General features: G+C 48.4%; 1 protein-coding gene across 1 annotated transcript in view; it reads right to left on the bottom strand.

The window, feature by feature from the left end:
* The window catches only part of ELK3 (ELK3, ETS transcription factor), a 46,259-nt gene extending 45,430 nt beyond the window's left edge, over positions 1–829 (bottom strand). Inside the window, exon 1 of the mRNA XM_019545078.1 lies at positions 418–829. The gene's annotated coding sequence lies outside the window, so the exon portion shown is untranslated. The remainder of the gene's footprint in view (positions 1–417) is intronic.
* Between the last annotated feature and the right edge of the window lie 2,163 nt (positions 830–2,992).

Below are 2,992 nucleotides of genomic sequence, written 5' to 3'. Positions count from 1 at the left end.
CGCCGGCTCGGGGACGGCCCCTGCCCGCCACATCGCCGCCACCTCGGGGACGGCAGGGGAGGGGGCACCCGGCGCGACCCGGGCCTGCGGCTCCTCCGGCCTCTGCCGCCTGCCCGCCCTCCGGCCGGCGCCGCGGCCTCTCGCCCCAATGCCCCGTCCGCACCCCCTCACCTCACACACACACCCTCCGTCCACGTCCCCCTGCCCCTGCACACACACACTGTGCACATACACACACTTCGGACACGCACACAACCCCCACGTCCAGTTCCCGCTTCCCCTCCACACACACACACACGCACACTTTGGCCACACGCACCCCCTGTCCAGTTCCCCCTTCCCCTACACACACACACGCGCGCGCACACAAACTTTGTTGCGCTCCTTCAGCCCCAGCCCAGCCGCCCTTGCACCTACCCAGAATTGGCCGGGCTTTTCCCAATCTCTCCTTGTCGTTTAAAGGGAGCTGGCTAAAATCCCCTGGTTTTCCATGCTGACAGTCCTCCTGCAAACGCTCTGTTGCTCTTGTAATGAGATCCGGATTTTTTTTCCCTTTTTTTTTTTTCCTTCTTCTTTTCCCCCCCCCTTGGTGTGTGTGTGTGAGAGAGAGAGAGAGAGCAGGAAGTTGGAGCAGTCAGACAGAGAGCCGGCTCACTTCCTTTCCTGCATTATTCCCCAGGCGGTTTGCAGTCTGTGTAAACAGGCTTTTCCTCCCCTCTCCCCTCTCTCGGGCCACTGATGTGCAGCATTGCTGTAATATAAGACACACACATAGTAAAATGGTAATGGTAACTCTGCGCGCACACACACATACAGCTCCAGCAGCTCCCTCTGACCTCCACCTCTTCCTGTTCTACACCCCCGGGGAGGAGCTTCAACCCAGCTCAACAAACTTGGCCCATCAACACAGCTACTAGCTACTAAAAGCATAAAGAGAGGGCTTTGCAAAATAAGCGACTTTTCTCAAAAGAATGGCTCTGAGTTGACAAAGACGAGGCATCTGTGTCTTAGCTCCTATTTGCTAAGCACCCACCGTGGCCTCGCTGCTCTACAAGAGGTTAGAGGAGTCACACCCCTTGTCCCAAGGAGTCTGTAGTGGGTGCAGCCAGATATTGAACAACCTCAGCGTCAGGGTTGCCAACTCTCCAGGACTGCCCTGGGGTCAGGGGAAACACCATGATCAGTGCAGTGAATTTCCCAGGGACAGGATAACTGCTTTTCTGACATGGGTTAGTACCTGGGCAGAGGTAATGTATAGTTACCGGGGCCGTCCTGGGGGGGTAGAAATCAGGGTGACCGGCCCAGACCCCTCACTTTGGGAGGGCCCACGGACAATGCTGTACAGGCCCCACTGTGGCTATCATGTGCTGCCGGCTCCGTGCTCCAGCCACTTGCCAACCCCGACCTCATGCTGTGCTCTGGCCACTCGCCACCCTTGCCCCCAACGCCACGCTCTGGCCACTCACTCTCCCCCACGCCCCATGCAGCACTCTGGCTGCTCACCACCCACCGGCCCCACAGAGGTAGATATGCCCCGCACACACCCAGGGACAGCTCTGATGGTTATCCTCCTACTTTTATTTCCAGTGGAAAGATCTTGGTTTTATGCCCACTTTCTGAAACTGGGAGACTCCTCCCTAGCTTGCTCCTGGCCCTATGGCTGAGGGCAAGTGAAATCTGGGGGCATCTGAACCCCAAGCCTCTGGGCTTGGGCCTGCACATAGGATGGCTGCCACAGGATTTGAAAATATCTGAAGCCCCAGGTGGGGGTGGAGGGTGTTTGCCAGTAGTAGGGCCATATATGGTTCTTGAATGATTCATGGATTTGGAATTGATTTGGCTGATTTGGCTTAGAACACAAAATTTTATTCCATAAAAATAGATATAAATCTCCAAGAGACTGCTGAGAGTCACCCAGGAGATAAATGATAGGGCATTCATTAAAATAAATATTACATGTTGAATCTGACATACAGCAGTCCAGTGGTTTTTTTAAATGTAATAGTAATGTGCATTTGCCTTCCTGGAGTAAAGTCTACACAGCGTAATCCGTAATTGATATATGTAAGCATGTAGGCATGGTTGCATTGTGAGCTGCCGACACACTGGCATTCCAGAAACCCCCCGGAATAGATTCAGAGTTGGCAACACTACTCAGCTTCCAGGGACTTCCAGGGAAGATCAGAGATGGGCACTACAAGCTAAAATAGCAACATTTATTATTGAAAACAAATGGAAAACACATACACACAGACCTCATAAACTGAGGTACACTGAAGTTGTAGTATCTGGATCCAATATCCCAGGTCTGAGTTTATCTATAGTTTTGGTTTGGTCTATAAATAAAAACAGGCCGTTTTTAAAATTCAGACCTGGGTTCAGATTTTGAATGGCATTGTGGATAGAAATTCAAGATTTTGTTTCAGACTCATCTCTATTAAAAATCATAAGATTCTACTGTTTGCCATTTATATTGTCTTTCTGTGTATCAAATGTAGCCATGCTATGCTGCTTCTGGTTTGATTGAACTTACAAGCACATCAAGGATGCTCAAAAGTAATAATTATATATTGAAGCATTACTTTGTTGTTACTTTTTTTAAAGTAACACAATTTATCATTCAGAGTAAGTGGAATTTAAAAATGTTCATATTATGAAAGAACACGTAAGTTATGATTATCTTCACTAATTTTAGCTGAAGTTAAAATGTTTTGATGAAAAAAATATGGAAATTGTCACAGTTGCCACTGAGCATATATGTCATTAGCACCTTGACTGTTGACAATGGGCATTTATTGTGGGTCTCTCTTATGAGGACCAGATAGATTTTTCACATTTTGGTTCCCTATTATCTGTCAAATAGCAACATCGGGTAAAGTGAAATTATTTCATAGACTACATACATAACATTGTTTGTTTTAGAGAAACCTGCTTCAGGATTCATACTGAATTTTAGAATACATATTTGGAATCCACTAAGACCTCATAAATT

The sequence above is a fragment of the Crocodylus porosus genome, unplaced genomic scaffold (assembly GCF_001723895.1).
Source record: "Crocodylus porosus isolate Cpor-Errol unplaced genomic scaffold, CroPor_comp1, whole genome shotgun sequence".
Taxonomy (NCBI): Eukaryota; Metazoa; Chordata; order Crocodylia; family Crocodylidae; genus Crocodylus; species Crocodylus porosus.
This window is presented reverse-complemented; position numbering and strand designations above follow the sequence as displayed.